Source organism: Leucopleurus acutus (genome assembly GCF_964270905.1).
Source record: "Leucopleurus acutus genome assembly, chromosome: 20".
Lineage (NCBI taxonomy): Eukaryota > Metazoa > Chordata > Mammalia > Artiodactyla > Delphinidae > Leucopleurus > Leucopleurus acutus.
The window spans coordinates 34,758,554-34,782,817 of NC_139162.1; positions in this window are offsets into that span (position 1 = coordinate 34,758,554).

Below are 24,264 nucleotides of genomic sequence, written 5' to 3' on the forward strand. Positions count from 1 at the left end.
AGAAAGTGCTTTGGTGGGAGTTCTAACCTGGGGTCAGGGCCTGGGCGCTTCGCACAGGAGCCAAGCTCACACCCCATGCCGTACATTAAGATTTAATGTGCCTTCCTTATTTATACCCAAATGAGGTTTTTAATGGATTAATTAGCAAAATATATCAGTTTGCTTCTTTAAATCTTGCCTCTCTCAGAGGTAGCACTTTTAGCTATTTCCAGTGTTTAATAAAAGATAAAAACATTTATTTCTCCCAGTTAAGGAGGACTGTGACTGTTGCCAACCTGGCCAATGAGTGCTGTGCTGTCCAGAAATTTTTGTCATCAGTATTGCTGTGCTCATTTGAATCTAAATTAAACGGCTAAAATGAAAGGCTTGCAGATGAAACCACAGTTCACGAGGGGCCTTTTCTTTAATTTGGAAAATCTTTTAGAAATTCAGACAGAGGATAAGTGCAAAAAGAGCCTTTGCCTCGTCGTTCAGAGCTGCCTCTGCTCACCCTGCTTGAGTGACTCATAGGACAGAGCCTTTTTTTCATTTGTTTTCTGGACATATCCAGAAAATTGGGGAACATTTACTTTTAATGACTTTAAGCATTGCAATAGATTATTTTTGTGTTAAAATATTGCAAAAAATAAAACAGCACGAACCTAAGATAAAAATTGCCCACAATTCTATTGCCTAATGAAATTAGTGTTTATTGTTTGTTACATTACAACCCTTGTCTACATGTTTACTTCATTTGTAAGTTTTTGCAGAATTGTTGTAGATAATATTTTATATTTGTGTTTTTACTTATCATACTAATTTTTTCCAGCTTGTAATGGACATTTTTTTCTTCTATACTCTCTCCTCTTGCCTCCTTTCCCTCATCCCTCCCTCCCCTTCCATGAGGGAGATAATCAAGGTAACTGCCTAGTGTCGATAGTTCCGGGTCTTTCTCCAAGACCAACAGACATTTACAAACATATACTCTAATATGGGCTTTTTTCTCTTTTGCCCTTTTTTCTCCAAAGTGGAGATTTTACTATATTAATTTGTATATAGTATATACATATGTATATACTATATACATTTCTCTGCAGCTTTCTTTCCCACCCCCTCACTTAATACATTGTGGGCAATAGATATAGATGTAACTTTGCGTTTGATTTATTTTTGTCTTTTTTACATTTAAATCGTCAGACAGAGGTCTAACTTTGTTTTCTTCCAGGCATATAGTCAGTTATGCCAGCATCCTTTCTTAATCAGGACATTCCAATCATGTTCACAGCTTCCCAGACCCCTTGGAGCCAGAGGAGGGGATGTTTCCTGGTTTGTGGTCCCATCATTAGCCCCTGGAGTTTACAACCCTGAGAGGGCATCTGGTCTGATACCTGCATTTTACAGATGACCACACTGAAGGCCAGAGAGGCCAACAGGGTGGAGAGGTCATGGTGGTGTCATGGGAAAAACCCAGGGCCTGGGGTCAGCCAGACCTGAGTGTAAATTTCACTTGTGATGCTTTTCAGCTGTGTGACTTTGGGCAAATTACTTAACCTCCTTGAGACTCAATTTTCTCATCTGAGAAATGGATATTCTAATACCTACCTGGTATGAGATGGAGGCGACGTATGTACAGTGCCCGACACATAAACAGCCCTCAGTAAATGACCATGATGTTTAGAGGCAGCCCTGGGACTTACACCAGATATTCTGATTTTAAAAATCTAGTTCTCTTTCCATTGGACCAATGTTCCCCAAAATGTCATACAAGTGATTTCAGGAGGCGCAGAGGTGGACATTTGGATATTTTCATCTACAGAAGTATTATAAAGTTCATTTTCAAAAATAAGTGTATTTAAGGTCAAAGTTTGTTGACTTACAATAATTATTAAGTACATAATAGTAGAGGTGGTATAAGAATATGGCAAAATTGTGCAGGTTGTTTGTCAATCAATGGCTAGGGGTTTTGGGCACAGTACCTGTTCCTGCCATTTCTTCAGTGCCTTCCGCAGGCTGGGGGAGTCGCTTTCAGCCATTGCAGGTAAGCACATCAGCCCCTCCTGTCTGGCTCCTCCTCCAAGGGGTTCACCCTACACATGCTCATAAAACAACAGCCTCCAGTGACTTTTGTTCTCACTGTCGACAAGGAGCAATGAGCTCCAAGTTGCACAGGTTCTCACTGTGTGGTGTGTGTGTGTGTGCAAGCAATTCTCTGCAACACCAGCTGAGTGTCCTACAATTCAACTCAATTTTGACACTATCTACCTGGAGATAGCATCAGGTCCCACAGGTAAAGGGCTCTGTCCCTCAAGACTGCCTTCCTCTTTGGGTACCAATCACAAGTCCAGGTTGTCACTTGTGCTTCTGATGAAATGGCTATAAATCAGATCCCCTCTCCTTGCGTTCGATTAATTTGCTAGAGTGACTCACAGAACTCAGAGAAATATTTTACTTACAAGATTACTGTTTATTATAAAGGGACATAAGTGAGGAATAGCCAGATGGAAGAGATGCACAGGGCAAGGAGGATGGAGTTTCCATGTCCTCTCCAGGCACTCCACTCTTCCCAAACCTGCATGTGTTCACCAACCCAGAGGCTCTCTGAACCCCCATCCTTCTGAGATTTTATGGAGGCTTCATTCATAGGCATGGTCATTGGCCAATTAAATCATTGGCCATTGGAGATTGAACTCAACCTCCAGCCCCTCTCCCCTCCCCAGATGTCAGTGGGGTGAGACTGAAAGTTCCAACCCTCTAATCATCTGGTGGGCTCCCAGGGCTCCCAGCACCCATTCTTAAGCACTTCCTAAAAGTCATCTCATTAATATGACAAGAGACCCGCCCCCCCACCCCTTACCGCTTTCCTCACCTAACAAATTCCAAGGGTTTTAGGATCTCTGTGTCAGAAACTGGGATTAAGACCAAAGACATATCGGCTGGCCAAAAAGTTCGTTCGGAGTTTCCGTGCGAGAGAAAACCCGAATGAAATTTTTGGCCAATCCAATATTGCTTATTACAAATCACAATACCTCAACAGGGCTCGCTGGAAAAGAGGTCTCATTTTCTCTTCATTATCAGCAGCTAATATTTCAGGCTGAATTCTGCTCCGTGCCCCACGACTCCCACTCTAGTCAAAGGCTCCACATCCTTTGCTGGAGGCTCAGCCCTGCTTCTGAGCATCGGTAGGAGGCCAGCTCAGGCCAGCTCGTGGCCCTCCTGCCCTTCTGTGTGCACACTGGCCTTGCCCTTCCTTTTGGGATGCCGGTGCGTGGGGTAGGACTCCAGGCAGGGCAGAGGGAGGGTTTCAGTGGGAAGGTAGAAGGATGCCTCCCTAACCATAATTTCCCTGGAGGATCATTGCCCAGGAATCACAGCCCAAACCCAGGTCCTAAAGAACCGAAAAGAAGAGTCAGTGCAGAACCTGAATGAGGGCGTGCAACAGAGGAGAGCTTTTAGCAGAGGGAGTGTTCATGTATTTGATAAGTATTTATTTTGCATCCACTATTTGAGGAGATACTGGTCTATGCTCTGCAGATGTGGCGGTTTCCAAGACAAGGCTTGTGTTCTGCTGTGGAAGACAGGGAGTAAACAATTGAAAATACAGAAAAAGGTAAACATGCATCATGAGAAAAGGTTGGAAGGAAATGAAGCAAATGGAAGCAATGACTGGCTGGGCTGAGGGGGCATGGTGCTGCTTTGGATGGAGTGGTCAGATATGGCTTCTCTGGGGAGGGATATCGAAGAATCGGACTTGAGAACACAATTCTAGAATATTCTGAGCAGAGCAAAGGCAATGTCCCTGAAGCTGGACCAGGTCAGATTTGTAAAGTCCAGGTGAGTGGAGGTAATAGCAGGTGAAAAGGATGGTGAGCGGGGCCAGATCTTGTGTGCCATGGCAAGGCCACTAGGAGGGGTTCAGAGGGACGCCATCAACTTTGCCTGGTGATTTTAAAAGTTCACAGGGGCTGCTGCAGTGAGAAGAATGTCTGACTGCAGGGGGCCAAGGTTGGTAGTGGGGAGATGGCAGAGGATGGGGGCGGGCGGTGGCGGCGCTGCACTCATCCAGGGAGGATTGCTGGGGTGAATGTCTGTTGGGAGTTGGAAATTCATTTTCCAGTCTCTCTGGTCACCAGTGCTGTCCACAGCTGTCCTCCTGAAGTCAGGAACTAGGGTCCTCGTCGGTGGTGTGGTCAGTGTTATGGCAGGGGCTGGGGGCACAGGGAGGCCTGGGCATGGTGGGGAAGAGCCTCCTGGGGGAGTTCCTAGGACTAGATGTTTCTAAGAGATAAGCAAGGGGGCAGCTGGTGCCTCTGTAGCTGCGGGTGACTCGCTGAGTTGGGATGAAGGAAAGGCATTCTCTCAGGCAGGTTGGAGAGCTCACAGACCCTAACATGGACACAGGTTCCTGGGCTTCTCTGGTCCACCAAGAGAGATGCTGGCATCACCATGCCCAGCCAGCTGGCAAAGCACTCGCTTCTGGTTCTATACATTGGCTCGGCCATTTCCCAGCTGTGGGAAATGGAGAAATGGTTGGGTTGAACAGCAGGAGACAGAGAGATGCCTGCTACCTGCTCTCCTGTAACATGGATTTCATCTCATAACTCAGTAAGTTAAGGAGGGCGTGGTCAGGGTGGAAATGTTCTCAGTATTATTATTAGTTTTACTGCCATTACTTTGTATTGATCATATACTAAATGCTAGCAACCGTAAGCACTTTACATACATGATCTCATTTGATCCTCACAACAACCTATAAAGTACAAACTATTCTTACCCCCATTTAACAGATATGGAAACAGAGTCTAGGGTCATAACACTGTTACTGACCCCATCCCTTGGACTCTTTAATCAATAGAAATTGATGAAGCCAGACGAGAAGTTCAGGCAAGGCTTTATTGGGACCCCTGCTGCAGCACGAGGGAGCCAAAGCAAGAAACAGTTACTCTTGCCCAATCTTGGAAAGGAGCTACTTGGGTCCTTACATGGGGTGACAATGGGGACGGATCTGTGGGTTGGCCAGGAGGTGTAGCCTAGGTGGTCTGTCCACCCCCCTGCCATGTGCAGGGATCACGTGTAGTATCCTGCTTTTGCTCCCGGCACCTCAGAAATGGCAGCTGGTTTGAGGCATTTTTGTATCCTATTGCTAATAACTGCCCCACTGCCCAGCATGCAGTTATTTTTAGTCATAGTTTCTTTGTATCCTATTGCTCAAGGAGACTTTGTCCAGGTGCAGGCACTCTGGCAGAGGATCCCGGGTCCCAACCTGTCTCAATACTAGTCAGTGTGCCAACCAGTATTAGAACCCAGGCAGCCTGGCTGTAGGCAGAGCCACAACCTTACACTGGCCTTAGCATCGGTAGGAGATGGGGCCCACTGGGGGTGGAATGGGGTCCTTTGGGGATGCTATTTGGAGACTTTGCACCAACTGAATTGACATGAGATTAGTGAGGGAGGACCGAGGTTGAGATGACCTAGGAATGCCAGGAACCAGAGGGCAGAAGGAGGATTCTATCAGAGAACAGCACAAAATAGACGGGAGCCACAGGACTGTCCAGCTAGGGCAGGTGGAACAGGGTGCTGCTGGGGACATCAGTTACTTCTGTCTGCCCAGCACTAATCCTCCCCCTTCATTTTTCCTTAAGGGACCTGACTCCTTTCCACTTTGATCCATGAGATAGGGCTGAGACTGACTCCATCCCCAGCTCGAGGGTGGGCACAGGGTCCAGGTGTGGTCAGTATGGGTGGTAGTCAGGACTTTTGTGGAACCATCAAAAAAGAAGTGTTCTTTCTCTGCTGGGGGTCCTAAGCTGGTAGGATGTGAGCCTGGAGGTGTTGTTGGCCATACTGGCTGAGAATCAAGGCCGCACAGGAGAAAGCAGAGGCGAGATACAAAGAGAGAGAGATTCCTGACAAGATTGCAGGATCCAACCATACCTGCAGCACCCCTGGACATTTCAGATATGCTAAAATTATTTCTTGTACTGCTAAAACCTGTTTGAGTTGGATTACTATCACTTGCAGGTTAAAGACACCTTTTCTCCAAAGCCAATCAATTCCATTCCAGTGAGGACAGGGTATGATTTCTCCATCCTGCCTATCCCTCCTCCTGAGCTCTCCAGTCAAGAGCTGTGTATGTGTATATGTGTGTGTCTGTGTCTGTGTCTGTGTTTATGTCTCTCTGTGTGTGTGTATAAGTGTCTGTGTGTATATGTGTCTTTGTGTGTATGTGTGTCTGCATGTCTGTCTGTGTGTGTGTGTCTGTAGTGTGCCTGAGTGGAGGGTGATATACGAGGTGATGGTGCTCGGATGGGCCTGTGCTGCTCTGGGGGACCCTGGGCTCCAGGTTCTGGAGCTGTGCCAAGGCCTGAGTTACGGCAGAAGTGACACTGGGTTAAGCTCTGCAAGATGTGGGCTTTTTTTTTCTTTTCCATAGTGGCTGTGCAGAGTCTGAGTCTCAGGGCCAGACCTGCCCCATAATCTTGGTGAGCGGTAAAGGGACTTCTTCCCTGAATCATGGAGATGATATAAACAACCCTGGACCCACATTTCCACACACCGCCAGGGCTTTTACTGCTGTTATGTCTTTTCAAGAAAAAACAATTCCCATCCTCCTTTAATTATCTAGACGAGTGGTTCCTAAGTGAGGACCCACCAGTCAAATTGAGCCCAAAGCCTTGTCTTGTTTGGTCCAAAGAATGTTTAAAATATTTAAAAAATAAGTTTAAAGAATCAGGGAATTCCATCTTCAAAAAATTCCTGTTCTGGGCCTCCCTGGTGGTGCAGTCGTTGGGAGTCCGCCTGCCGATGCAGGGGACGCGGGTTCGTACCCCAGTCTGGGAAGATCCCACATGCCGTGGAGTGGCTGGGACTGTGAGCCATGGCCGCTGAGCCTGCGCGTCCGGAGCCTGTGCTCCGCAACGGGAGAGACCACAACAGTGAGAGGCCCACGTACTGCAAAAAATAAATAAATAAATAAATAAAATTCCTGTTTTTGGATTCTCTTGAAAAAATGAGAAGGTCTGAGAAGCTTGTATCAAATGGCGGTGGCTGGCTAGAGCTGGGGAATGGCATGCATGCTCTCAGCTCCACGTGGATCCCTCTGTCACTTACCGGCTCTGTGCACTCACACTTGGGGCTGCCAGCTTCTCTCACTGATCTTACTGCCTGGCCCCTGATTTTCGACCCTGGCCCTAGACACAGAGAACCCCAAGTGTCAGAGCTGGAAAGGACCCCAGCAATAACCATATTCATGCAGAGAACTGAAAATGGTGGTGGAGGAGTCGAGTTTCTGAGCACCTTCCCAGGGAATGATCAAAATAGCTACCGTCACTCAAGTGATTATTGTGGGCTGGGCACACTATGCATGTCATGGCAGCAAATTCCTACTCCTCATTATGGGCACCAAATTCTTATTTCTCATTCTCCTTTGGGACACCTATTACACTTATGTGATAGGTGTCCCAAAGGAGAAATCAGAGGTCAGAGAAGTTACGTAACCTGAACAGCGTCATAGGGAAGGCAACAGAAAAAGGATCGGGGTCTTGGTCTTTCTGATTCCATTTCCATAAGACGACAGTTTGGACCAGCTATCTTCTGGAGTCCTTTCACCCCTACACTTCTGTGGGTCTTCACATTTGAACTTTCTGGACTGTTTCTCCACTATCCCTGCTTCTCTCCCTTGAAACCGGGCAGGACCACATCCCCTTGCTGCAGAAATGGCCCCGAGATCAGCCCAAGTGATTTTTGCAACTCCTGGCAAGTTTCAAAATTGTCCAGTCCGACTCCATCTTGGGGGTGGTCAGAGGAAAGTAGCCATGGCAACCGCTGCCAGCAAGGACAGGTGCAGTTTAACCTCAGTCAATGGTCTCTCTACGTGCAATTACAATTTAGTGTAGGAAGTCAAAAGCGGCAAAGAAGCCGTATTGAGTCCTAGTGGGTCGACAGTAATTACCAAGTAATCATTGTGGGAATAAATGGGGCTCTTCATTAGGGAAGGGTTTTATTATTTCTTTAAAAAATCTTTGGGAATGAAGATCAATGTCTCCTATCCAGCAGTGAAATCCCCAAGACCCACAGATCCACAAAGTGTTAGAGAGAAAGGACCCTGTAGATTAGATGAGTCTAACCCCTGCCCACAGGAGCCATCCCTAAAACCACCCCAAGCAAGGCTTAGGGAAAGTCACCCAAGTTCTGCTTGCCCACCCTCAGCAGTGGGGGGCTCATACGTTGAGTTGAAGATGAGTTCATTATTTCTAGATGGCTCCTTGGTGTTAAGAGCATGGGTTCTAGAGTCGACTCCCTGGGTTCAAATCCTGGATCTACCCCTGGTTTGAGCTTGTTCCCAGTTCTCTCAGTGTTTTCTATTTCGTCGTGTGTTCAGTAGGAGTAAGTGGGGCGCTTGCCGTCTGTGGTTGTTATAAGTAGTCAATGTGGGGACATACACAAAGCACCCGGCCGTGGGAAGTGCCTAGTGAATGTTACGTGGCATTATTGCTGCTGTTATTGTTATTATTAACCTAGGTGAGCTCTGTCTCACTGTATGATGCTTGATATCACAGATCCTTTTCTGTGAAAGTCAGCAGTGTTTCTAAGGCCTTCATGGCATCTTCCACCAGAGCAGCCTCAATTATATCTGTGTCCCACTTTTGGCTTCTAGTGATACTTTAATTTTGAAGGATGATTCTGTAGCTAAGCTCTTCGATAACCACCGATCTTGTTTGACTCCATTTGATAGATGAGGAAACTGAAGAGCAGAGAGGGAAAGGCACTTATGTTCCCAGGTGGGGCTGCCAGATATAGCCATAAACATACAGGATGCCCAGTTAAACTTAAATGTCAGATAAACAAATGCTCTTTAGCATAAACATATCCCAAATATTGCATAAGGGACACACTTATTTACCTGTACTTCAAATTCTGTATTATATCTGGCGATCCTAAACCCAGGTCATATGACGAGGAAGTTCCAGAGACTGGAGCAGGACCCGGGTCTCCTGAGTCACACTTTGCCATTCTTCTCACCGGGCCAGGGGTTTCAAACACACGGTCTGTGTGCTTCCACTCCCTTCTTCCTGTGCCCAGGGCAGCCTATGTCCAGCAGCCATGGAGTCTTTCCTCCTGAGCTCTACCTCGACCTCAGACTGTTGGCTTGATCAGGGCTGCCCTTCCACATGAAGTCCCTTTGCCATCCTGGCACTAGACAATCCTGCTGTGTCCTCAGAGCTCCATGGAGTAAGTCAGTCCCTGCCTCCCCAGTCTTGGCCAGTGGTTTTACTTGTGTCTGACCCTTTCCACGCTGTGAGTCCTGTACCTGGGTCCTAGAACAGATGTCAGCAAAGCTTGGCCAAATGAGCAAGTACAGCCTCCAGCAGACTTCTGGGTGAGGAATCACTTCTGACGCTCTTTTCCCAAGTAAGAGCCAAGCAAATGAAACCAGTAAGAACCAGGTTGAGACCTGGGATGGGGCAGGAGGAGGCCTTCCCACACTTGAGGTTGAACTGGGACTCCTTATTTTCGGTGCTCACAAACACATCTGACAGTGGGCCCTGGCAGATATGCAGGTGAAGTGGGCCGGGTGGGGGCCAGGACAAACAGCCAGCATGGGTCCCATGTCCCTCGGGCTGAGCTGCTCTGTGCCCTCTGGACACAGGAGCCCGGGATTGCCAGATCTTCCCGTTCGTCTAAAGAAGCCCATATCTGAATGTTTATAAGAAATCTCCTGTTTTGTAAATAATGATTTCACATTTCCCCAAGGACCCCATGTAGGCCAGCAAAACACAGCTCTCTGCAGCTTCAGTCACAGAGGGGAAAGGCAAGCCTGGACCCTTCCTTAGCATTCCCATGGAGAATTCAGCTGCCACCCAGCTCTAAGCCATCCAAGGCCATCCTACCTGGCGGCCTCACTCATGGTTCCCTGTGCCAGGAGCCTGGGATAAGGTGGCCCCCACCTCACTCAGAGCAACAAAACAGAGAGATTAATAAAGATTCCAGCCCTGCTGATCTATCCCCTTCCGGCACCAAATTACACACGTATCCCATTATCATTACAGAGCTTTTGGGTTAATTGCAAATCAGGGAGTTAAGATTATTAATGTGAGTGGAAGCTTATGGGGGTGAGGGGAGGGCTCGGACCCAGCTGGCTGCTGTCTGGCCCCTGGCTGGAGGGCCCTCCCGCCAGCTGCAGACCTCCTACTCTCTCCCACGTCGGCGATGCTTTTCACTTGCCCCCTGTCGCCTTGTGCACGTGCCTTCCAACCATTTCCCAGGAACTCTTTGTAGCAGGAGCATTAAAAGCAAATGTGCTCATTATACCTGATGGCGTACAATCCAGGCAGAGGAAATTAGTAACGATTAGGGCGTCATTAGAGGGAGATGTCTCTCTTCACACAAAATATTGATGGCAAAAAACCCAGCCGTGCAGACGACAAATGAATGAGACTCAGACACGCAGAGCGCTGTTGCGATGATCAATGTTGTCCCGAATATACCCCAGACATCGCCAAAACAGAACAGTTAGCAGCTGTTCCAGGTCTTTTCAGTTGTTGCAAAAAAGTATTTGGACGTCCTGATACATTGTTTTCATCACAGTGTTTTACCAAACTCCCTAGGACATGACAGTAAAGTGGAATACCTGAGTGATGTGGATTTTTAATTTTCGGAGGACACAAAGGGCTGACCTAAGCTGCCTTCAAATACAAGTTGTTTAGGTTGTATGATGCTTTGAGAAAAATTAGAATAGATTGCTTATCTGCATATAAACATCCAGATTTCTAGCTTCTCTAGAAAACTTGGACGAGTGCTGGGCCCATGTCTCTCAACATACAATAAGCAGCTGGAGGTGAGTATTGACTGCCCCATTAGATACACCACCAGTTTTACCACAGTCTCCACCACTCCCCATCTTATCCCCTACAGTAGGATGGAGTGGCAGTTCCCATTAATTATGGCATTTATTATATAATATCACTTGGCCCTCTTTGCTTATTGAAGGGCTAACTCTGTGGGCATTTGAGTTTGTAATCCATGTTCAGGTTTATGCTTTCCCTTAAGACAGACTGATATTTCTTATTGGGTTGTGTTCCCTATTTCCTCAACATCTTTAGAGAGTCCTTCCTTCCGTCACACACCATCACCGCCACAAGTGCCTGTGGGCTGAAGCCCACACAGACATTTAAAACCCTTCATAACCTTGACCTTCTACTTGTCCTGCTTCCCTTCTTCCAGTGCTCTATGCGCTAGCTCCCGGCTACCCTGGACTGCCTCCCACGTGGGTGCACACAGCTGCTGTCACCACTCAGACCTTTGCCGCCACAGTCCCTCCAGCCTGGAAAGTTTATCCCTTGTCACTTCCCAGGGACCTTTGCTCCATCCTTCCGGGCCATCTCCCACGTTCCATTTTGGCCCTTCAGTCAGAATGGCGCTCCAGAGCAACCCGCGTGTCCCTCTTCCCTACTTCTTAGCTACCCACCGGCCTATCTGCTGGCCTTTCTCCCCCACCACACAGGAACGTCCTGAGGACAGGTTCCCGCCTACCCATCCCTGCTACCACCGCGGATGCAACCAGCTTTGTTCTTAGCAAGTACTCGATGGAGCTCTATTGAATGGATTCGCTTGGCACCAGACAAATTTCCTTTTCCTCACACAGTGTGTGATTTCGACTTGAGTTCCCAGACTTTGCTGATGGTCTGAAGAGTGTTAATTCTCACCAAGTGCTTTAATGAGGCCTGGTAGTCCTGTCCAGGGCCCGCCAGCCGGGGTTTACGGACTCTCATTTCTTGCTCTAATCCGGCTGTTTGCTCTCAGACTGTCTTTTCCCAAGGTCCCCCCACTGCTGAGCGGTCTTCCATTTTCCCAGATTAATCAGTTTAGCACAAAATATGTTTACCAGGCTATTAGAATAGTTTATGAGGTGAGAACAGAGTTGTTTTCAATTGATCACTCAGAATGCATTGAACAACCACTGGGCTGGATGTCACAGGACGATTTCAGAAGGGGGCTCACACACTAATCTTCCATGCGGGAATTGCACACATCCTAAGGGTATGGTACAATTTTTCACAAACTACACACACCTGTGCAATAGCACCCAGATCAAGAATCAGAGCATGGCAGCACCCCAAAGCCCTCTGCAGGCTTTAGTGATTAGCACTAAACCCGCCTCTAAGAGTGACCATGATATTGATTTCTAATGGGATAGAATCGTATTCTCTGTTTTTTTTTACTTTACATAAAACCATATGACACGCCCTGCTTTGCTTCTTTCACTCAATACTATGCTTTTAAGATTCATCCATATTTTTGTATGCAATTGTATCATCTATCCTCATTGCCTTGTAGTAGTATTCTGCCATGTTAATATATTACCCTTTATTTGTCTATTCTACCACTGATGAACATTTGGGTTTTTGTCCCCAGTTTTTGGCTGCTGTGAACATTCTTATAGTAAACACACATATGCATTTCTTCAAGATGTATTCCTAGGAGTGGAATTGCTGGGTCATAGATTAGTACATATTCAGATTTGGTATTTACTGCCAAAAAGTTTTCTGAAGTGGTTGTTACTCATTAATTTTTAAGATGTATTCCTTCTTTAATTAATTCATTTAATAATGACTTAACACCTGCTTTGTGTAAGCCATTGTGCTAATTGCTGGAGAAACTATAAAGACGGATAAGAACATTCACCTACATTAAAACTGTCAGTGGATATTCATTGACTGTAGGATAAAATCTAAATGCCTTAGCTTGGCACACAAAACACTCATCAGTGTAGAGTCAAGTTACTTCACCAGGCCAGAGGTCTGAAACTCAAAAGTGTTCTAGGACAAGTCAGGTAATGTGAATGGATGCAGAGAATGGGTGGGGGCTTTGGGGGAATGGAATGGAGCTCCCTTGTCCCATCTACCTGGGGCCGTAACGGTGGATTTCGGTTGGTTACGCGGGCCTACAATGCCACAGCTGATGTTTCTAGGGAAGCTGAATATCTGGGTTTGATGTAAAATTCCTAAGTTTTAAAAGTTGAAAATTATTTTAAAAATAAAAATACTATGCTGGTCAAACAAAACACTAGTATAAGCAGGATTGTGGGTACAGACTGCCAATTTGCAAACTCTGCACCAAACTTTTTCCCTAGAACTTTCCGTCTATCCCCAGTGCCCCTGTGCTCAGGCCTCCTTCAATTCTAGCACACAATTAGGCCCTTCTTTTTTGCATCTCTGGTACTTACATGTCCCATTCCATTGCCCTGTGAGATCCCTTCTCCTCTTTTTCACCTGACAATTGCCTCCTGTTCCTTGAGGCCCAGTTCAAATGCCACTGTCTGCCTGAAGCCCTCCTCTTCTCTCATGTAAACTTCCAAACCACACTCTAGCCTAGTTTGGTCTCACTGTGACACAGTGCTTGATCACTTCTCTATTTTCCTCACTTGGCCCTCTCAGCTGGGACCTGAGAGCTTACTTATCTTTGTATCCCTAGCAACTGGCTCAGAGGAGGATCCCATAAATGTTTACTGAGCGAACCAATTATCTCCCAAGCATACACTTCCTATTCCTTCAGCTCAGCTCCTGGCTTTGATTTGGGGATGCACCCCTCCAGGTCGGAGACAACCAGACCTCAGTGGTGGTTTGAAGGAGAGCGACTGATTTGAAGCCCCCGCATGGAGTAAACTCCAGGGCTTCTGTGAGGGCGTCCAGTAAAGAGAATATACGGCTGGAGCACCTGGCTGTCATCTTGCTAACAGGTAAAGCTTGAGATTAGAGTCAACATGGAGAAGAGGAGTAGACTTATATGTACACCCCAGTCATTCATACATTCATATATATATATGGATATATATATGGATATATATATATATATATATATGGATATATATATATATATATGGATATATATATATGGATATATATATATATATATATATCCATATATATATATATCCATATATATGGATATCCATATATATATATATGGATATATATATGGATATATATATATATATATCCATATATATATCCATATATATATATCCATATATATATATATATATGGATATCCATATCCATGGATATATGGATATCCATATCCATATGGATATCCATATCCATGGATATATGGATATCCATATATATATATATATATATATATATCCATATATATATCCATATATATGGATATCCATATATATATATATAGATATATATATGGATATATATATGGATATATATATATATATCCATATATATGGATATATATATGGATATATATATATTCATACATTCATATATATATATGGATATATGAATAAACGAATAAAATTCTGCTTCCCTCATGAAGTCTTCCCAGCCTAATCCACCCACACCCCATCTCCTCCTGCCTCTCATTTATCCTCACTGCACCCAACATAAGTTTCCACAACTGTATGCTTCATTATCTCTAGTCCTTTTCTGGGCACCTCTCATCTACCCATCATGATTGTGATTTCTCCTGTGAATGGGATTCTAACTCCTCTGCATATAAATACTTTCTTTTCATGTGTGTGAGAAAGAGAGAGAGAGAGAGAGAGAGAATAACATATACCAGGAAGTGTGCTATCATTGAACACTTTGAACAGTACAAAGTTTTCCTTCAAGGAGCTTACATTTTATTGAGGAGAGACAGATCAAAAACAAATAACCAAACTCCTAATTTATTTCTGCCCCCCTCCATCCCCTTTGTTTTCTGTGTCTGTGAGTCTATTTCTGTTTTGTAAATAAGTTCATTTGTATCATTTTTTTTAGATTCCACATATAAGTGATATATGTGATATTTATCTTTCTCTATCTGACTTATTTCACTTAGTATGATAATCTCTAAGTCCACCCATGTTGCTGCAAATGGCATTATTTCATTCTTTTTTATGGCTGAGTAATATTCCATTGTATATATATACCACATCTTTATACATTCATCTGTCGATGGACATTTAGGTTGCTTCCATGTCTTGGCTATTGTAAATAGTGCTGCTATGAACATTGGGGTGTACGTATCTTTTTGAATTAGAGCTTGGGGTTAAAATATACACACTACTATATATAAAATAGGCTAACAAAAAGGACTTACTGTATAGCCCAGGGAACTGTACTCAATATCTTGTAATAACTTCTACTGGAAAAGAATCTGAAAAAGAATATATATGTATGTGTATATATATATATATATATATATATATATATATATATATATATAAAACTGAATCAGTTTGCTGTACACTTGAAACTAATACAACACTGTAAATTAACTATACTTTAATAAAAAAAAAGAAAGAAACCCCAAATAACCAGACAAATAAAGTAATTGCCAGGTTGTAATGAGTGCTAGGAGAGAAATAAACAAAAAGTCATGGGAAGACCTTCTTTTGTATAAAGAGCTCAAGAAGACCTCTTTGAGGAAGTGGCATTTAAGCTGATATGCAAATCATGACAAGGGTCTAGCCACATGAAGAGCCAGTGTAAGGGGCATCGAGGCAGGGGCAATGGCATGTTCTAGGGCCCTGGAGTGGGGATGAGCTTGGTGTGTTCAAGGAAACCAGGGGCCAGTGGGACTGACTGGTCCAGGGTTATCAAGGGAGAGAGTCCTACGTAACGTGGATGGAGAGTTAGGCAAGCCCTAGACCATGCAGAGCCTTACAGGTTGTGGTAAATAGTTTGGATTTTTTTCCATGAAAAATTGGAAAACATAGAAGGGTCTTGAGGAGAGAAGTGACATGATCTGTTGTGTGTATGTGTTTTTCTTTTTTTTTGGCTACTCTGCGCGGCATGTGGGATCTTAGTTCCCCAACCAGGGATCAAACCCGTGCCCCCTGCAGTGAAAAGAGCAGAGTCTCAACCACTGGCCCACCAGGGAAGTCCCTGAGTTGTGTTTTTAGATCACTCTATCTGTTGTGTGCATAATAGACTGTAGGGCGCAGGTACCTGGAGGTTACTTAAGGAGCTTCTGGGTGAAATATGGTATTCCAGAGCAGATTTTAGGAATGGAGATAAGTGTACACATTTGGAATCTCTTTGGAAGTAGAATAAACATAATTGACTTATGGATTAGGAATTGAGGAACAGAGCAGAAGCAAGGATGTCTCCTAGGTTCCAGCTTCAGCATCTTGGTAGATGGTGGTTCCATTTACCGAGATGGGGAGGAAGTGATGAGAGGGCAGGACAAGTGTGCTTGGCAGCCGGGGGACCATGAATTCATTTGAAGATTTGGTGTGGGCCTTGATAAGAATAAACGATTGGGGCAAGGGAAAATAGGAAGGCGCTTGAGTTCAGGAGAGATGATAATGAGGTGGCCAGCACATGTTGGTTTTCAAAGATCATTGAGCCAGAGCCTCAAAATACTTCTGATTATTCATGGGATTTAGCCATGCATCCTTGGCTCAAACAAACAGGGCTTGATCTGTGGGAGGGGAAAAGTATTTGGGGAGATCTGATCAGTAATTCTTTCCATGCAGTTAAACACAGCAGCCCAAGAGTGAGTGATGGTATAATTTAATAACGTACAACATGTCACTGAGATGCAGTCTGGATAACAGCAGTGATTAATAGCCATCTTTTGCATCTGTGACTTGTTTTCAGTGATGGTGTGGGGAAGGAGGGGACAGAAATTCCTATTATGATACGACAACAAGGTCTAGACTTCTGTAATGGCTGCCATATCAGGCAAGATCCGTGGTGCACACAGCAAGATCCCCAACTTATACACACACACGCCCCGCCCCCCCCCCCCCAGCATCTGCAAGGTCAGAAAACCCAAGTAAGCCAGGTCTTAGTTGGATTTGGTAGATGAGTGAGTATAGACCAATGGCATCAGGAAACTCAAACTATAGTCCCATCTCAGCCAGTAAGTGTCCTCCATGTGACTTTTGAGAAGGTAATACATCCTCTAAGTCTCATTCACTCACTCATCCTTTCAGAAAGTATTTGCTGAGTGCCAACTTCTTACTGGGAAATGTGAAGACACAGGGGTTATTGTGATGATCATAAAACACTTGGTTTCTGCTCTCATGGAGCTTACAAGTCTAGTTGACTAGTCAGGGGCCAATATCCCCATCTGTTCAATGAGCTCTGTGGACTAAATGATTTTCCAAAGCCCTCTTTATTTACAAACTTCTTAAAGTTAAAAGTAGGCATTAAAAATTATAAACTATTCCGGAAGGATTTTAATCAATTTTCTTAAAAGCATCTATTAAATTTTTTCTGATTATAAAAAGTCATATTTTCTCCTTGTAAAACTTTAAACATGACTGGAAATGTATCATGTAGTAAATGAAATTCCCCATTACAAATCCCTCTAGTGACAAAGGGGAAAATTGAAGTTGTTACTGTATTTAAGCAGTTCTAACATCTATATTTTATTTACATCTTAACATTCCCCAAATCAGAATGGGTCCAATAATTGTTATTGGCAGACAGCAGTCATTATGTGGTTGTCAGTGTTTATGCATGCCATCAAAGCTTGTAGCAGAGGTGACAGCAGCCTGCAATAAAATCCTGAAAGTAATAATGCAGCATTATTTTAGTAAATTCTGTATCTGCAGTCCTCTTGATAGCAAAGAGGACAACTCTGTGTGGAAAAACAGAGGCATTGATGGTTCAGAGATAAAAAGTGATTCAATGACATTTGGACTCTAAATGTGAAGACATTTTAGGAATACCTAACCTAGTTTATATTTTCATTTTTTACGTATGTCCAAGATGATATTTGATTTTCACATCTAAATGTACAAAATCAAGCTTTTAATAATTATAAAACAAGAATCTAGGTTATAAGAAAACATCACGGCATTTATTTCCCAGATGCTAGGCTGGCTTAACAGAATAAAAGGAAACAAAATTCTGATCATTTCAATAGATGCAGAATAAGCATTTGAGAATTCAAAATCAATTTCTGATCAAAATTCTCAGTCAACTACAAATAGAAAAGATCTTTCTCAATAGAATAAAGCACATCTACGAAAAAAACCCTCACAGCTAATACCATAGCTCATGGTGAAATACTGAAGGCATTTTCCCTAAGAAGGCAAGATCTGTCAACTTTCACCACTGCTATTTAATATAGCACTGGAGGGCTTCCCAGGTGGCACAGTGGTTGGGAGTCCGCCTGCCGATGCAGGGGACACGGGTTCGTGCCCCGGTCTGGGAAGATCCCACATGCCGCGGTGCGGCTGAGCCTGTGAGCCATGGCCGCTGAGCCTGTGCGTCTGGAGCCTGTGCTCCGTAACGGGAGAGGCCACAGCAGTGAGAGGCCTGCGTACCGCAAAAAAAAAAAAAAGAAAAAAAGAAAAAAAAAATATATATATAGCACTGGAGGTCCCATCTACTGCAATGAGGCAAGTAAAATAAATAACAATCATAAGGATTGAAAAGAAAGAAGCAAAACTGTAGTTATTTGCAGATGACATAATTGTTTAGATAGAAAATCCCAAGGAATCTATAAAAACACTGCTGAAACTAATAAATGTACTTAGGAAGTTTGCAGGATACAAAGTTAATACACAAAAATCAAATGTATATTTATATACTAGCAGCAAACAATTAGAAATGAAATTTTAAAAGCCAATTCATTTAAAATAAAGTCAAAGCATAAAATATTTAGTAATAAATTTGATATGTAAGTCCTCTACTAGAAGACATTGTTGAGAGAAATTAATGGATATCCAAAGAAATGGTGAACTAAATTATGTTCAAAGATGAAAAGAGTCAATACTGTTCAGGAGTCAATTATCCTCAAATAATCCTAAAGATTCAGTGTAATCCCAAGCAAAATTCCAGCAGGCTTTTTAACTTTTCTGGTAGAAACTGTCAAGCTGATTATGAAATATATGTGGAAATGCCAAGACCTAAAATATCCAAAATTATCTTGAGAAAGAAGAACAAACTGGAAGACTTCTACCTGATTTTAAGACTTAGTGTAAAGCTACGATAATAAAGACATTGTGGTATTGACATAATGATTGATAAATAATATGTGAAATGGAATAGAGAACCCACATTTATGCAATCATTTTATTTTCAATGAAGGCAACAAAGCAATCAAATGGGGAAATAAAGTTCTTTTCAACCAATTGTTCTGGGAGAACTATACACTCATATTAGTAACTACAATTCTTACCTCATGCCATGCACAAAAATTAATTCAAAAAGCAATTATACTTCAATAAAGATGTTTAAAAAATTAATTCAAGATGTATCTTATATGTAAATGCAAGAGCTAAAACCATAAAGCTTTTATAGAAGTAGGCACAGATTTTATAAGCAGGTCACAGAAAGCAATTTTAATAAGTGAAAAAAGATCTTCAGAACTGATCAAAATTAAAATTTCTGCTCATCCAAAGTTAAACTTAAGAAAACAAACAGATAAACCACAGATGAGAAGAAAATGTTGTCAAAACATATATCTGAAAAAGGACTGGTATTCAGGATCTATAAATAACTCCTATTACTCAATAATAAAAAAGACAAACCACCTAATTAAAAATGGACAAAAGATTTGAAAGGCACTTCACAAAAGAAGATATATGAATGGCTATAAATGCATGAAAAATGGACAACATCATTAGTCATCAGGGAAATGCAAATCAAAACCATAATAAGATACCTCTTCACATCTATCAGAATAGCTAAAATTAAAAAGAATGGCAACATCAAATTTTAGAAAGGTTGTGGAGCAACTTGAACCCTCATATATTGTTGGTGGGAATATAAAATGACATAATTATTTTTGAAACAGCCTGGCAAGTTTCTTATATAACTAAACATACTACCCTATGACCTAGTGATCTCACTTCTAAGTATTGTCCCATGATAAATATAAACATAAATCCACAAAACATGGGTGTTCATGGCAGCTTTCTTCATAATAGTTACAACTGGAAAGAGCCCAGCTGTCCACCAGCAGGGGAATGGATAAACAAACTGGTATATTCATTCAATACTATATTATTCAGCAATAAAAAGGAATGGATTACCAAACACATGCAACAACATGGATGGATCTCAAAAATATTCTGAGTTCAATAAGTCTTACATAAAAGTGTGGGTACTATATCATTATTCACGTGACATTATGGAGCAGACAAAACTAACCTACAGTGGGGGAAAAATCAGAACAGTGGTTGCCTTTTGGGGAGTGGGGATAAGATTTCCTGGGAGGAGGCAAGAGGGTACTTTCTGGTGGTGATGGCAGTATCTTGATAGGGGTTTGGGTCCCACAGGTATACACATTGGTTAAAACTCATGGGATGCACTTAAGATCTGTGCACTCCATTTATGTGTAAATTTTACATCAAAATAAAGAAACTGCAAGCAAATACTGAACTCTAATGAAATCCATGCTGAACTATTAAGGGGGAAATATATGATGTCTTCAATTTACTTCGAAGTACCAAATAAGATGGATTAATGGGTAGATAGATAAGTGATAAAGCAAGCATAGTAAAATGTTAATGATAGACTCTAGATAACTTGGTTCACTGTAAAATTCCCTTAACTTTACTGTATCTTTGAATATTTTCATAATAAAATGTTGTCAATAAAAGAATGCTAAAACATTTTTTGAAAAAGAAAAAATTCCAAAACTGTCATTGACTTTCCAGGTGACCTTGACATCTCTGAGTCCCCCAGGAGTGTGGAAAGGATATGTAACCTTCAGCAAGTGAATGAGAGCTTTGCAGACCATCAAGGGTTTTGCCCATTTTGGTCACTGAACTCTGCAGAACAGGCTGCAAGCATCCTGTATCAATGCTACCCCACCCCCATCCTGTATCTCATTCCTCCCCCCATCTCTAGAACAGCTTTGATAACCACATAAAATAACCAAACAGCAGACACAGACGGCACTTTACAGAACATGGCTTAAAAACTCCCCGATTACATATTTACTCTAAAGCTGTCAGAAAGTAGATGGCTGCGGGTCTGTAATGAGGGCTGTTTGAAAGTCAAGTGTTCAGCACATTTGTCCGGCAGGCACTTAGGGAGCTCCAACCTCAGAATTACCAAGTGGAGTAATGCACTCACCAGGAGAATCTCCTTCTGCCTGCTGTATACCCACTCTCAGCACACCACCCTGGGCTGGCCGCCTGCTGTATACCCACTCCCAGCACACCACCCTGGGCTGGCCTGCATAGATGGAGTCTCTGCAACCTCCTTGGAGCCCACATATCCTGGACCACAGGGATTCTCAGATTGAACCCACCAAAGATGAGTGGGTACATAGATAAACAAATGCAAGGAAAAGCAGATCTTGCAATTCTGAGGGGCTGCTCCAGTGTGCTTTTATTAAAGGGAAGTGGCGCTAGCCATAAGGCAACGAGAGCCAAAGTCTTCTTCTCCTGGAACCAGGGGTGGTGGGACGGTTCTGGGGGGGAGGTAGGAGCCATGGTTTATACCTTTCTCCCTGTGTGATTTGGGGCAAGTCCCTTCCCCTCTCTGGACCTGGATCCCCTTTCTGCAAAATGAGGGTATTTAGATTCCTTTGATGGTTTCCCAACTTGGGACTCTTAAGACGTTGTGATGTATTTGCTGTATTCCTTCAAACCTGAGAGACATCGTGCATTTTGGCGGCATGGGCAGCACAGGTTAAGAAAGCAGTGACAGTCATTGCTTGTGCCTGGAATGCTGTCCACTCAGTGTGGTAGCAGTGGTGGTCACCAGCAGATCCAAAGTTCTCATCAGCACTTATAAATGTCTTTTTCTCAAAGAATTTAAAAATGTATTTCTTTCATTTAAAAAATACTACTAATGCCTTACAAAAATAGGACACAGTACTGAACACCTGCAATGTGTCAGAGTCGTTGCTAAGCTCTCTGAATGTATTATTCCATTTAATTGAACAACCTTCATTCATAGGCATCATCCCCATATCACAGATGAGCAAACCAAGGTGTGGAGGAGTTGATACCTTGCCCAAGGCCCTCCAAGTGATAAGGAACTGAGCTATGATTCCTGTCCGGGGCTGTACTCTTTCTTCTCTGCTGTATGACCTCCAACTCCACAAAATCAATGCCACCACCCTAACACAGCTACTGTTGGTATCTTGATAAATATATATCACACATTTTTAGTTAAAGAGATACATACTGTGTACATCTTTCATAAATTAAAATGTGAAACTGAGTTGTTAATAAATGCTGCTTGGTAAAAATGTCAGGTTAAAAGGTAAAGAATAAAAGAAGGTGTGCTTTATTCTCCTGATCAGAGAAAGTGCTGGATGAAACAGCTGAAGCCCATAGCCTATGCTGGCCAGACCAGCTCCCGTTCAGATCTGCGTGTGCAGGCCGGCAAGGCCCGCTTTCAAACAATAGGTGACCTTAATACTTCTCCAAGGACCACTGTTTTATATCTAGATTATGTTCAGCGGCTCTTTAAATTGTCAGACTGCTTCTCTCCATGTTGCACCAAGTCAAGTCAAAGAAGAAAACACAAAACACCATTTCTCTCTGTGTGTCCTTAAATGCCAAGTTGAGCTCTGTGCAGGTTTTTGCGGCAGTTATAAACCCTCCACCTGCCGCTAGGCTGACAACAGCGGCAGAGCTTCAGTGCGGCTACACAAACACGGGCGCCATAATAAAGCACGTCTTATTTGATATTATATTGTATCGGAAACATTAAATACACATTAAAGGGGTGTTCTAAGGCTCTTTGCAGTAAGTGGCAGATGTTATGAATAATAATCCGCAAAATCCTTCTGAATTCTAAAAAGGTGTGTTCCATAAAGCTTTCATATAAATCTTTAATAGAGCTGAAACACATTGAGCAGCGATTAGAGGAAATCTCTAATCGTATTAAGCTATTAGAGATCACTGAAGCAGGATTGGTAGCCTCAAAAATAAAATAAAAGAGAGCAAGAAAATGAACATATCATGGATGCGAAGGATTTCCTAGTTAAACCTTCTGACGGCTCTTTCCTGGAGGGAGTCTCGCAAGTCTGTGTTGCACAAACAAACACGCACGCGGTGTAAAACACAAACTGCCGCAATTCACTGAAATTTATGTAAATGAATACGCATTCCTTTATATGAAAAATCGGCAACATCTGCGCTCCATTTAAACAACCTGATTTAATGGAGTCGCTGAGAGATAAAGAGCAGGGCGGGGGCGGGGGGGGGGATGACCTCATCCACCCTCCCTTTAGAGTATCTCAAAAAACAAATAAAATAAAATATAGGTTACAGGCAAACTAAACAGAGTTGAAAATATTGTCCGAGAGGACTTCAGCTTCCCAGGAAGCAGAGGTGTTTAAGGAGACGGACAAGAGCCAGCTGCAATAAACTCTGGCTCAATAAAACTTAATTAACCCGTTGGGGTCTTTGCAAGCAAGCTTGTCAGCAGAGAGAGACATGGGGTCCCAGTGCCTGCGGCCAAGGGGTTAATCTGGCCTTGCTGATGCGGCAATGCCAGACTTAAGGGCAGAAGTGACCCTGTGCACATGCACACACGCGTGCACACACACGTACTCACACACCCACCCACCAAACTGGCCATGCATGGCTCTCATCTAACATTGGGAGGGTTCATTAACCTTGAGCCCAGAGTCTCAGAGTCATGGCATTTGAAGACCAGAAGGCCCTTCTGAATAATTTCATCCAAGCCCCTATAAGCTGCAAGGGGTCTCCCAGCCTCCTCTTGAATACTTTCAGTGGCAGGGAGCTCACATTTTCTCACGGTAACTGGCCCTACCTGGGGTCGATCGGTATGATCCTTACACCTGTCTCCTCATGACCCCCCACCAACAGATCTGTTTGTACCGCAAGTTCCTGTGCTTTCTTTTTCTGGGGGGATCGAGGATGAACCAAACCAAATCCACGAGAAATGCCAAATGCTTATTTTTTGCCTACTGGATGTCCGGCTGGTTGTTTCGATTCAAACTCCTGCTCCTATATTAGGGGTTGACTGGAAGTTAAGAAGATTTCAATATCATGAGAAAGAGAATGTATGCCCACATGTAATGTTAGGTAGAAAGTGCTGACTGCTCCAGGAGCTAAGGGCTGGGAGAAGCCAAAAGAAGAGAGTGTTTCCTGATGGTTAATCAGGGGAGTCTTCATCGGGGAGGTGGCATCTGATTTTAGGCCAGGGTCTCCCAAGGGGTGGTCTCTGAAACTCACATGAGATCGTTGCTGGGTTTGCTGGTGCCTGCTCGCTACAGTTCTTTATCAGTTCCTCTCATTATGCCAAGGAGAAAGTGCTAGTATGTCTTAACATACATACTAGACTGCAGTCTCAGAGCCGTTGGCAGGAAGCTTCTGGCTAAAGTTTAGCAAGTACT